The following is a 13,184-nucleotide window of genomic DNA, read 5'->3' on the forward strand; positions in this document are numbered from 1 at the left end:
TGGCTCCGACTCGGCCATTTTCTAAAGCTCGAGAGCTATTTACTGGCTCGAGGCCTCCCTATATCCCACAATGCCTAGCGCTAGATCCCCAGATCTCATTTGCCGCTTCAGCTACAAGGTTGCACTTTACTGGCTCAGGTCATATTTAACTTTTTTGTGATACTTAGTTGTTAAAATTTAGTATATATTTAAAGCTTTTTTAGTAGTGTATTACTGTTAGATTAGTTTTAGTACCCTCTTTATCTTTAATCCCTGTGTTTTCTTCCTTTTAGGAAACTCGTTTTGCTTAGAGAGTTTCTCCCCTCCCCCCCATCTCCCTTAAAGTAGCTGTTTTAATTAGAGGCTAACCCCTTCCCTTTTATAAACCCTTTTTCCAGTAGGAAGTAGTGTTTAGCCTTTGTAGTTAAAGATACATTTCTTGTTTATTTTTTCTAGTATTGTTACTCTCTTTAAATTTTTGTGTGAAGGTGTGGGACTAGTGTGTGTGTGTGTGTGTGTGTGTGTGTGTGAGTGTGTGTGTTTCGTTACACTAGTCTAATATACTTCCGTTGGTATCCCTTTTTCTTGAGCATCTCAAAGGATACCAAGGTATCCGGGTTCAAGAAGTGTGACTTGTGCTGTCAGAAAATGTCTCTGACAGACTGTCACACTTCTTGTGTTTATTGTTTGGGCGCCCTACACCTGTAGGACTCTTGCTCGGTATGTCATGCCTTTATGCAGGAGCATAGGAATAAGTTGATTCTTAGAGGGTTACTAAAACCCGAGGGGTCTCCGGCGAAGCCTTAGCCAGAAGAAAACCTCTAAGCCCACCAAGCCGTCGGCTCCCAGTACGGAGCCGTCACCAAGTGGAGCGTCTGCTTACATTTCGGTTCCGGCCGGAACCGAAATATCTGAATCTCATTCTGCTCCGACCTTGGTGTCAGAACCGTCAGGGAGCCGTAAGCGATTTAGGTCTCCATCCCTAGAGTCGATTCGCTCGGCTCCGGGGTCGCCTTTACTATAATCTGAATGGAGCCATCGGTCCCACTCCTCTCGGTCCTCGAGGCTATCCGATCATAACTTGGAGAGGGTGGTTTGTAGACTCCTCAAATCGCAGGCCCTGGCTAAAATGTTAACTAGCCCACCTCATCAGGCTGTGGCTGTTCCTGTTTCTGAAGTAGTTCCTCCTCCGACTCCTCCTGTCAGTTCGGAGCCGGAGTTTGTTGGGTCTCAGATCTTGGAAACGTCGGCTCCGATGCTTCCCCTTTCGGCTCCATCGTCCGCTCCGATTTCTTCAATGGTTCCGTCCTTGGAGGGATCTGGGCGCCGAGACTCCCTTCTTGGCTCCGAGGGGGTGAGTGGCATCGGACCCTTGTCCGACCCCGTTCTCCCTCTCGGAGCCTCGACGCAGGTAAGCTCAGCTCCTACATCAGCCTCGGAGCCGTCCCTTTCAGTGCCGGGGAGGATTCCCGTCTTTTCGGAGCGGGGATCCTCTTTTCTGCCAGACAGGGGTGCCTTCGAGGTCATGAGGAGCGTGCTGACTTCTGAGTCTGCACCTCGATCAGCCCCTTTGGCTCCTCCCCCCAGGGTGCCTGCTTCGGTCTCTGCCCCTCCTCCAGACCCCAAGCGAGGGGATCAAACGCTCCAGGTCACCCCACTGGGTGTATCTTCCTCTTCCGAGGCCTCCCCTGAAATTTCAGAGGAGCCCCCTCAAAAGAGGAAATGTAAGAGGAAACATGTTAACTCCCCCGACTGTCACGTCAGATACTGATTTGGAGGATTCGGAAGGGTCCCCAAGATCCCCCTCTGAAGATGTCTCTCTCAGACATTCTTGAGATCCTTAGGCAGAGGGGGAACTGGACTGCCCTTAACCCTTCTGAGGACAAGTCGGTATTCCTGGATGCGTTTGGTTCTCGCTCCTTCACCTCCTGGGTGTCTCCACCTTTCGATCCATTGATGGAAGTATTGGCTCGGAAGGCGTGGTCAGCCCCGGACACACTGGAACCAACCCCCCACAGGCCCACTAAGTTTATTACGGCCCCTCAAGATAAACAGTTTTTGACAAAGGGTGTCCTCGTTGATGCCATGGTGGTAGCAGCGGCCACGAAAAAGGAGTTGGCTGACACTTCTGTACCTGTCCATCCCCCTAATAAAGATTCTAGGATGATGGACAGATACGGGAAGCGGATGTTTTCTTCAGCGACCTTTTCCATGCAGTTGCTGAATTACTTGTGCCACTTCACCTGTCTCCAGAGGGATCTCCTCAAGGAGCTAGGAGATACCCTTCAAGATCCATCAGCTGCGGGGGCTCAAGACAAGATTAACTCCCAGCTGGCAACTCTTAATTCAATCATCAACTCCTCCATGCGGCTCATTTCGTATGCAGCTGATGGGGCAAGTAGGGCCGCAGGCACAGGCGTGGCCTTGAAAAGACTTGCCTGGATGCGGTTATGTAACTTTGCTGATCCCTTCAAGGTGTCTTTCACCAATACCCCTTTCGATGTTTCGGCTCTGTTTGGACCACAGGTGAAAGATACCCTTACCAGGTGTGAGCAGGAAGGCAAGACTCTCTCTGCCGTGGGAGTCCGTTTTTCTACTCCCTCTAGACCATACCCTAAAGGTCAGAAGAGTGGAAAGATGTGGTTCCGGAAACCCCATGGAGCCACGCCTGACACATGTGGCGAGTTTCCCTCCAGAGGAAGAGGAGGAAACAACAATAGACACCGCCCGCGGGGCAGAGGGGGTTCGCAGAATCAGGGCAGCACAGAATCTTTCTCTGACAAGCCCTTCCAGCACCCCTGAGGGGCTGCCCGGCTGTCCGCCTACAGAGGCAGTCAGGGGATGATTGTCACTGTACCCAGAAGCCTGGCGTCTCGTCACACGACACAGATGGGTACGGTCTATCATATTACAAAATCCCTTTTGTCCACACCCCCTTAAAAGCAAACAAGCCTATCCCAGATGTTCCACCCGGTCTAAGGGAACAGGCAGTACAAGAAATTTCAAAACTGCTAAAAAAATGGGCCATCCAACAAGTCCCAGCAGACAGCAAGGATCCGGAATTTACTCAAAGTTCTTTTTGGTAACAAAAAAGACAGGGGACTGGAGACCCATTTTGGATCTCAGCAGACTAAACAAGTCTGTTCAAAGAACGAAGTTCCGGATGGTCACGCTTCAGTCCATTCTACCCTTTTTGGGTCAGGACAATTGGATGTGCTCCATAGATCTTCAGGATGCGTACCACCATATCAAAATGGACAGGCATTCCAGAAGGTTTCTCCTCTTCCGGCTGGGAGCCAGTCATTACCAGTTCAGAGCCCTGCCCTTTGGTCTCACCACAGCCCCCAGGGTGTTCACCAAATGTATGGCAGTGGTTACCGCTCACCTGAGACAGCAAGGATTCCAGGTGTTTCCATATCTAGACGACTGGCTCCTTACTGCTACCAGCAGACATCAATTGCTGAGAGCCAGGGATTATACCATCCAAACATGCTCCAACCTAGGTACCTCAATAAATTTTGAAAAGTCTGCATTGTCGCCTTGTCAGTCTTTAACCTTTATAGGCGCAAGATTAAATACGAAAGATCTGTCCGCAAGATTTCCAATAGACAGAGTGGCAGACATTCGCCTACACGTTCAGGTATTATTAGGATGCAGAAAGATTCAGGCCAGATTCGTCCTAAAAACCTTGGGTCTCATGGCAGCAGCGATCATATTAGCTCCCCTGGCTCGCTTTCACATGAGGATTCTCCAGTGGATGCTTTTCACCCAGTGGTCCTTTCAACAACTTCCTATCTGTCACAAGATAATAATCACGCAGTCATGCAAAGACCACTTGGCTTGGTGGATGGTCTCCCCATCAGTACCCCAGGGCAGACCATTTGTCCTTCCTCCTCCAGTTGCCACGGTGACCACGGATGCCTCCCTGATCGGGTGGGGGGGCATTTTCAGGGCAGGACTGTCCAGGGCACCTGGCAACCCCACGAGTACCACTTGCACATAAATGTCTTGGAGATGAGGGCGGTGCTTTTAGCGTTGCAAGCTCTTCAGAACTCTCTACCCACTGGGACCATTGCAATTCAGACAGACAATATGTCTGTAGTGTGGTACATCAACAAGCAGGGCGGAACCAAGTCCTATCCCTCGAGTCGAGAAGCACTCAGACTATGGCAGTGGGCAATCTCCTCTTCAACGGTTTCTGACAGCAATGCACATCCCTGGGAAGTCCAACGTCATAGCGGACAGGCTAAGCAGAGCTATTCTCATGCCTCATGAGTGGTCTCTCAATCGGACAGTAGCAGACAAAATCTTCCGCAAATGGGGTCAGCCTTGCTGCGACCTTTTCGCAACTCCTCTCAACAGCAAGCGCGACAGTTTCTTCACTCTCTTCCCGGACACTCCCCCAGAGACGCTCTAGTTCACGATTGGCCCCAGGGACTTCTGTATGCATTCACACCCTTTCCCCTAATTCCCAAGCTAATTCAGAAAACTACCGTGCTGGAGTGCAGGATATGATCCTCATTGCCCTCTACTGGCCTCGACAAATCTGGTTCCCGTTCCTGCATCGTCTCCTTCTAGAGCAGCCTTGGAATCTGGACCCACTTCCGGACCTCTTGATCTATCAGTCGGGCAGGCTGCATCAATCTCTTCAGTCTCTCAACCTCACTGCTTGGTTGCTCCACTTCCAACCTTAGCCAGGCTTCCCAGTATTTCCCATTCAGTGCGTGAGATTATCCTTTCTTCGCACAAACTTACAACCAGGGAGACTTAAGCTAGTAATTGGAAATGTTCCTCTTTCTGGGCAGAGGCTAGAAATATAGATCCTTTTTACATCCCCTGTCCATAACATCCTAGACTTTTTAGCAGAACTTTTTCAAGCGGGCTCCTCTTCTGCCACCATTAGAGTTCAATTAGCGGCAATCTCAAATTTCCATATGGGCCTGTCCGAAACCAGCATCATGTCCCATAAGCTTTGCAAAGCCTTTCTTAAAGGAACAATCTTGCTCAGGCCTCCAGTGAGAGATCCCCCGCCTCCGTGGGACTTGAATTTGATCCTAGCTTCTTTGATACTGCCTCCTTTTGAACCGGCAGCTTCCTGTTCCTTGAAATTGCTTTCTTGGAAAACCCTCTTTTTGGTGGCCATTACTTCAGCGAGGAGAGTTTCTGAACTTCAAGCCCTATGTGTTCGTCCTCCTTACCTAATTTTCCATAGGATAGGGTTTCACTCGGGACTAATCCTTCGTTCCTTCCTAAGGTCCCCTACGAAAATAATTTGAATCAATCCGTTGATCTACCAGTCTTTTTTCCAAATTATTCCAACAAAGCTGAACACAAATTACACCAGCTGGACGTTCATAGGCAATTACGTTTCTATTTGCATAGGACTGAGCAAATAAGGAAATCAGACCAACTCTTCCTGTCCTATGCGAAGGGCAAGCAGGGTCGATCAGTGTCTAAAGTAACCTTATCCAGGTGGTTGTCCTTTATTATTACCCTTATTTATCAGTTGAGGAATAAAGAACTCCCTGCTAAACCTAAAGGCCACTCTACTAGGGCTTTAGCTACGTCGGTAGCCTTTCAAGCAAGACTACCAATGGAAGCCATTTGTGCGGCGGCCACATGGGCCACTCCTCATACCTTCATTTCACATTACAAATTGGATGTGGCCTCTAGGAGTAGAGCTGATTTTGGTTCCACTGTGCTCAAGAGTCTGTTCCGATGAGCCACCCAGGACTAAGGTGCTAGGGACGCTGTCCCAACCAGCAAGAATGAAGACGAGAGAGACAACTTAACATTAAGAAGTTATGTACCTACCATAACGTTCCATATTAGTTGTCTTCTTCTCGCCTTCTTTCTTGTGTCCCACCCTCCATTCCCCTAGCCTAGATAGACCGAGAAGAGTCCTCCTACAAGTCTTGTCACTGGCTGAGTCTTACCCGATTTATGTCCTCTACCTTTCTTTAGCCCTATAACTGAAGATTTTGCTATTTGGACAGTTGTCCTTTTGTATTGTTATGGTGTTAGGTCTTCCAAACGAGATCTGGGGATCTAGCACCAGGCATTGTGGGATATAGGGAGGCCTCGAGCCAGTAAATAGCTCTCGAGCTTTAGAAAATGGCCGAGTCGGAGCCGAAGATCGGCTCCGAACCCAACCAGCAAGAAAGAAGGCGAGAAGAAGACAACTAACATGGAACGTTATGGTAGGTACATAACTTCTTATTCTCCAACACAGCAGATTATAGACATGTTTACAGATTCCTAGGCAAAGCAGTTTGGCTCTACAAACTAGATGACAAATTGTCCTAGTGACAAAGGTAACCTCAGATACTAAAAACAAATTGGATCATATTGAAAAAGAATTAGTCATAGTGGACCCAAACAAAGCACAGGGAGGAGACTGAATTAGTAATAATGACCTGATGACACTTCAGCATAAACTTGCAGTATTATATCTGTTATTCACTTGGTCATTTAAATAAAGGGCGATTCCTGAAGATTGGAGACATGCACTTGTTAAACCTGTCTTTAAGGGAAAGGGGGATAGGACAAACCCAGAGTCATACAGCCCCATAAGTTTACTTTTATGGTGTGAAAGTTATTTTGGATAAATTGTCAAAATTATAATGGTTGGGACTTAAAACCATATATCAGCAGCTGTAACATATGATGTTCTATAACAATATAGTAGCTATAAATGAAAATGTGTGCTTTGATGTAATTTATATAGACTTAACTTCAGTATTTGATATGGTCATACTCAAAACACTGATCAGTAAATTAGAACCATTAGGTATTGATGTACTCTTTATAAGATAGATGGCTGCATGGCTTACAAATAAGACATGACAGGTATCATAGAGCATTTGGACACATGAAATTCCAGGTTGCAGTCAGGGTGTCTCGTACTTGTTAGTATCTTCACAAACCAAGAAATAAACAAAGTAAAACAACTCAAAAGCAGCAAATAGATGAGAGAAGCGTGCAGAACAGACCACCAGCAAAATCCAAGTTTATTTAAGCGCTTTTTGTCAAGTTTCAGACTTCATCAGAATAAAAGCACATGCTCATGACAAACATACATAAATATTTACATTGACCAATGGTTAGGTGGGGTGATGTATATATGTTTGTCATGATCATGTGATTTTATTCTGAAGAAGTCTGAAACTTGACGAAAAGCACTTAAATAAACTTGGATTTTGCTGGTGGTCTGTTCTGCATGCTTCTCTCATCTATTTGTTGCTTGTTAGTATCTTGGTAATCTGTCTTTTTCATCTGAGGTGTTCAACAGCCTGTATGCAAATAACTTGAAAATGGCTAAACTGATTACATTTGTTACAGATAGGGCATTTCTCCAAAAGAACTTTACCAAATTGGCAATTTGGGCACAGGACAACAATACGCTGATTATTACATCAAAACTGAGCATATGAGATTTGTGAGACCAAGACTAAAAGGTGAATATTTATTATTTCACACAGCGATTGATCTGTAGCTTCATTCAAGGACCTGCCTATCTGGGTAGATCCAGATTAGAGTTTTTCTAATCATATCAGTCAGTTGGTTAATGATAGTTATAGAACTGTAGGTTGTATAAAAAGATTTGTAATGTCTAGGAAATCAGAAATGATGAAATCATTTTTTGTTGGCTACATTAGACCCAAACCTGAGTAAGGGGTGACAAGATATACAACTTGTAAGAAAACCATGCTTGAGTAAACTGGAAAGATTTGTTGTTGTTTGTCTTTTTGGCTTTTCCCAGTTAGGGGTCGCCACAGCGGAACTCAGGTCCGCTAATGATTGGAAGTAGATTTTTATGGTGCCGAGTTGCCAGCCCGACGCCCAGCCTTCAGCAAAGGCATGCCCATTCATGCATGTCTTTCGAATGCCACACGACCGCAAACTGGAAAGAGTACAGTGGAAATGTACCAAAGGCATCCATGGATGTGAAAATTTAAGTATTATGAAAGACTGAAATATCTGAACTTTTATACTTTGTCATTTAAACATTTGACAGGAGACCTTGTTTAGGTATGTAGGTCATTTAGAGACCAGTTCATCTGGTAATGTTTGGGTTTGCAAAAAGTACCAGAGAATTATCAGACAGCCTATGAAGAACATTTTATAGGAATGAGTATATACCTCTCAGCTGTCCAGAGTTGTACAGGATGTCCAGATTTTGCTTTTTATTGTTGGTCTGTTCCTCATACAATTTGTGGTTTTCTGGATAATTACTGAGGATTAAACTCACCAAACTAAAGAATGACATACATTTGAGTTTCAGACTTCATATCATTCAGAAAATGCATGGTAACACAATTTTTGTTACTCTAGCAACATTCTAAGTTTAAAAAAAACAATATTTAAAGTCTGTACCTATTTTTTGGGAGTTTGCCCTCCCCCCCCCCCCCCCATTATTTTAGGATTTGTCCAGATTTATTTTGCTAAGAGGTTGAGTGGTATGAATGAGAGGTGTCCTAATTGGCTTTCTCAAAGAGTAGGTGATGCATGGAATAGATAAATTACATTAAAGCAGGTGCTAGTTTAGATATTTTTAAAGAAAAACATGGACGCTTTATTATAGGCGTAACTGTTTTGGAATATTAGCAAGCTAGAAGGGCATTGTTCCCCATGCCTGAAATATTTGTGTATATGCATTAACCCAGACCAAGGCCATAGTCACCAGAACGTGGACTTAGTCCTGTCTTACTAAATGTACACATAAAACAAAGGTACCAGTCAGCCTAACACAGCCTACGCCCCAGTCATCGGCTATTACCCAGGTCGAAACTCAGGATCTCCTTTAAAATTGCCCAGGAATTCATTGCCTTTATGAATTCTAGGGAGACCAGCCAGAAACTACAGACTACCCTGGAGCCTTTCCCAGTAAAAGACAAAGCGGTTTCTACTTTCTGGAGGAGTCCTATTATTCAGGATGTGAGGATGATGAAGAGTTGTCGTATTCTGAACACCTCCACCTGCTGCCCACTCCTGTCCTGATTCTGGCTCAGATGTTATCCTTTGCCCTGCTTCTCCCCATATGATTTATCCTTTAGAGATGCATTCCACAACATAAAGTAGGCCTTTCAGTGAAAAAGCAAGGAATTCTTTCAAGCCCAAGCTAATTACAGGCAGCTTCTAAGCTTGCCACCCCCCATACCACTAGCTATCCTACCAGTCCATGTGGTAGTAGATATCTCTTTACATCCAGACTCTCTCCCCCCTGCTCCAAGGAAATTCGACCACGTGTATTGAGTGGTCTAACAAACATCTCAACAAGAACTTGCAAGCTAAGTCTAATGTAGTGTCTACCGAATCTTCCAAGGATGAACCTAAGCCTGCTGCCAGGCACTCCCTACCTAATAACGGGGAAGGTAGACTACTGGACAGGTTTAAGAAAAATGTCTCGACACATATGCTACCCTCATCATGAGGGCCCTCAGTTGCCAATTTCAGTTATTAAAATAGTTGTGACCTTGCAGGAAAAATCATTACCAAAGCATAGGGCATTTAAATTGGGTATTAATGGATGTACAGGGCACAGCTACAGCAGCACTCAGGATTTCCAGACATTCTCCGAAGTGTGGTTACAGTGATATAGATGCATCATGCAGAGCAGCGCCGGCATGCATGGCTGAGGACCCAGCCACTCTCTGACTAATTTAAGGCTGAACTCTTGAATTCCTCATTGGATGAAGAATTCCTTTTTGATCCTCTTGCAGAGAAAGTTTTTGAGATATTGGAAAGTAAATAAAAAGTAAATAAAAACTGAGAAAGAATGTTATATGTCTCAACCCAAATATATGATAGGATCCTCCTTCTAAGCCTTGGGCTCTGCGCCCTAGGCAAGATAACGGGAGGCCCCAATCAAAAAGGCCGGGACAGTGCAGAAGAGCTGCCTGAGCAATGCCGTAGACCTGCGGGCCAAAGACTGTATCCCCCCAAGAGAACAGCTGGGAATCTTCACAGCCCTCCTTCTCCCCCTTCCCAACAATCCCCTCCCCACTAGCAGAAAAACTTTCTTCCTTTCTAAACCAATGAAAATGTATCACCTCAGGTCAGTGGGTACTAAGCATCATAGAAGAAGGGTACTTCATTCATTTCATTGAAAGGCCTCCCTTCTTGGGGATACCAAAACCTCCAAGAGACTCTCCTTTCCCCCATCTTGCAAGCACTCTTGTAACAGGGATCAATTCAACCAGTCTATGCTGAGGAGGCAGCAGGATTCTACTCCAGGATTTTTCTAATCCCAAGAAAGTGAGGAACTTTAAGGCCAATTTTAGCCCCTCTTAAAGTTAAACAAGTACCTATACATTCTCAAATTCAAAATGCCGATGTTTCAAAAATTGCTGCCCATGAATTTTGCAGGAGCTTACATGGTTGCAGTAGATCTGAAAGACACCTGTCTTCATGTGCCTGAAGCAAAAGAACACAGGAGATGCATTTGATTCAAAGCAACAGGTTTGCACTACCAGTTCCCTGCTTTACCATTTGATTTATCTGCTATACCCAGACTTTTCACCAAATGTCTAGCCCCAATTGTAGCACATTGCAGATCCGTACCTGGATTGTTGCATCATCCAGAGGAAAAAAAACCTTCTTATAAATTTCTTTGAAGGAAATACACCATGAAGCTTGAAACCATGTGCAAATATTTCTCTACCAGAGATGGACAAGACAATAACCACAGATAATTCCAAAGTAGCTTGGTGAGCACACTTGGGACCAATGAAGGTGCAAGGTGTCTGGACCACAGAGTAAAGAGACAGTCACATAAACTAGAAGGAGTTACTGGCAGTTTTTCTAGTAATTAAAGCTTCTCAAATCAGCCTACCCCAGGAGCATTGCAAACATATATATGGTACATAAACAAGCAAAGGAGAGCTCATTCTTACCCCCTGTTCAGTCTAACAATAAAGATTTGGCTATTGACACAACAGTTGCAATCGACACTGCTAGAATCCTAAATCCTGGGCTAGCACAACACCTTAACAGATTCTTTGAGCAGGGACAGCCTGGACCCCAACAAATGGATGCTAAAAAAGGAAACTTTCTTGGAACTCAGCCATCAGCGCTAACACTTCAGTGTAGACCTTTTTGCCTGTCACCAGAAGAGACAACTTCAAAGGTTCTGTTCATGAACCCATCAAGCAAGGGACATGGAGAAGCAAATGCCTTCTCATTCAAATGGACATGAGACTTTCTTTATACCTTCCCATCTTTTCCCCTGTTTCCCAAGGTACTGAACAAGGTAAAGTCAGACAGACCGAGCATGATACTGATGGCCCCTTTCTGGCCAAGGCAACATTGGTTCTCCCTCTTCTCGACCCTCAGTGAGGGGAGAAATTACATTCTTCCATAAGTTGTAGACCTAATTACTCAGCTAAAGGAGCCTGTCATTCATCCTCACCTGAGCACCCTCGACTAACAGCTTGGAGGATTGGTTTCTGACCCCAAGTATCAAAGTGCTATCCAATCCTGAGAGAAGCAAGACAACTGAAAACCTGAAAATCATTCTTGTCCAAATGGAAAAGATTTTCTCTTTTGTGCAAAAACCAAAGCCATTAACCCTTCACTGGCAGACATAAACCTAGTGTTAAAGTACCCGACAACACTATTTCACCAGGGACTTTCTTGTTCCAGTGTTAAGGTGCATGCTTCGGCTATCTTTCCCTGCCTTACCTGCTCCCTCCATCTGAAACTTTTTCTTAAAGGGGTCATACATCTTAGGACTCCCATGAGAAACCCTTTCCCCTAACTGGCATTTAAACTGTGTCTTAAGAAAACATACTACCTTTTGAGCCAGCAGCTTCTGCTCCCCTAAAGATGCTCACTTGGAAGACCACCTTGCTCATAGCCATCACTTCAGCCAAGGTCAGTCTGAGAGCTACAAGCCCTGATGTGCAAGGAACCCTCAGTTGTGTTCCTTAGGGACAAGGTAACCCTTCAAACTCATCCCTCCTTTATGCCCAGAGTAGTGTCAGAACTCTCCTTGAATCAAGCTGTTCATTTGCTAGTCTGTCTTTGTCTTTCGGCTTTTCATGGTTAGGGGTTGCCACAGCAGATCACCAGCTCACCTAAGCAGATCACTGGTCCGTAGATTGATTGGCAGTGGAGTTTTTACACTGTCAAGTTCCCAGCTTGTTCCCTAACCCATACAATAAAGCTGAGCAAATCCATAGGTGTACACTGGCAGATCGGGTATTACCTGGACAGGACAAATTTCCCCTAACAGAGCAGACCAACAAATAGTGGCATCTGCAGAAGGAAAAGAAGACAGACCAGTCTTCAAACAGACTATCTCTTGGTGAATAGCCGACTGCATTATCTTATGCCCATCATGGCAAGCCAGTAACAACCCATGTCAAGGCCCACTCTACCAAAGTACAGCCACCTCTACCTCTCTTAAAGGTATTCCTACACAGACTGTTCCAGAAGCTGCCTCATGGATCCTACAAAACCTGCTTTCCCAAGAGCCATCAGACTTCCTGCCTCCCAACTAGTAGACTAATGTTACAGTACAAATTTCCACCTTCCTACCCCTCTGCTTGCTGCCATCTCCTGGCCCCTCATTCCAGGGGGAGGGGGGAAGCATTTCATATGGGTATATCTAATGTAACATTATCCCCTACTTTTACTTCTGTCACATAGCTGATACTGTCCCCTATTCCTGTCCTAAAAAAAAAAATCTTTTGACATCTTGAAGGGTTATGCTGTACTCGTGCATTAAACTTCTCTTCACTGCTAGAAAGACCTGAAAATGGCACTAGTGGACACCCCTCTTGTACTTTAGCATCTAGACTTCAGCCAAGGGATGTCCAATGGCTGGGGATGATGAAAAGACTGTGGAAAATGGGCCAGTTACGGGCGTCTTCATGGCATAAAACCCAAGGGATGAGTACTGCAATATTGATTTACATGACCATTCACAATTATGGTAAGTGTGACACAGCTGTACTTTTTTGGACCATCTGCTACAGAGGTCCTTGTAAAGTGTAATGAAAAAAGGTATGCTGATTCATGGGATCTTTGTTGTTTCTGTCTTCCTTCTCTGAGTTAGCTAAGGAATTTAATACTTCCCCCATTGCCTTATTTTAAAGGCAAAGTAAATGGGCCCAACAAGCTGCTGGTAAGCAAAAATGTAAAAAAGCTATGGTAGGAGATTCCAAAAAGTAGAGGATCCCCTAAGAACTAAGAACAGTATA

General features: G+C 45.0%; 1 protein-coding gene across 1 annotated transcript in view; it reads left to right on the plus strand.

Annotated features, from left to right (window-relative positions):
* The window catches only part of LONP2 (lon peptidase 2, peroxisomal), a 1,625,174-nt gene that overhangs the window by 255,485 nt on the left and 1,356,505 nt on the right, over window positions 1-13,184 (plus strand). The gene's annotated exons all lie outside the window — the stretch shown is intronic.

Source organism: Protopterus annectens, chromosome 8.part1 (assembly GCF_019279795.1).
Source record: "Protopterus annectens isolate FY-2018-M chromosome 8.part1, PAN1.0, whole genome shotgun sequence".
Classification (NCBI taxonomy): domain Eukaryota; kingdom Metazoa; phylum Chordata; order Ceratodontiformes; family Protopteridae; genus Protopterus; species Protopterus annectens.